Source organism: Carlito syrichta, unplaced genomic scaffold (assembly GCF_000164805.1).
Source record: "Carlito syrichta isolate Samal-C Ts95f unplaced genomic scaffold, Tarsius_syrichta-2.0.1 Scaffold287388, whole genome shotgun sequence".
Classification (NCBI taxonomy): Eukaryota; Metazoa; Chordata; class Mammalia; order Primates; family Tarsiidae; genus Carlito; species Carlito syrichta.
The window spans coordinates 484,526-484,828 of record NW_007231484.1 but is presented as its reverse complement, the minus strand read 5'-3'; positions in this window follow the sequence as shown (position 1 = coordinate 484,828).

The window sequence follows — 303 nt, the reverse complement described above, 5'->3', positions numbered from 1 at the left end:
CTTTTCTAACATATGCAAGGGTTAAACTCTGAAGCACATCAAGAATGCTTTCTTTCACTTGGTTATAAGTTACTAGATATTGCTTAAGTAATAAATGATATAAGTATATCCACTCCTTATTTGATTTAGAATTATGCAGTTTAGTGTTTAGACATAAGGTTTTTTAGAAGCACAAGTTTATAGTAAGTTCATTATGAATTCATTATAAGTTCTAACACTTATCTAGGAGTTATGTAGGTGATATATAACACTGTTTTCACTGACTTAGGATAAAGATTAATGTTAAGGTTTTTACTTAATTAA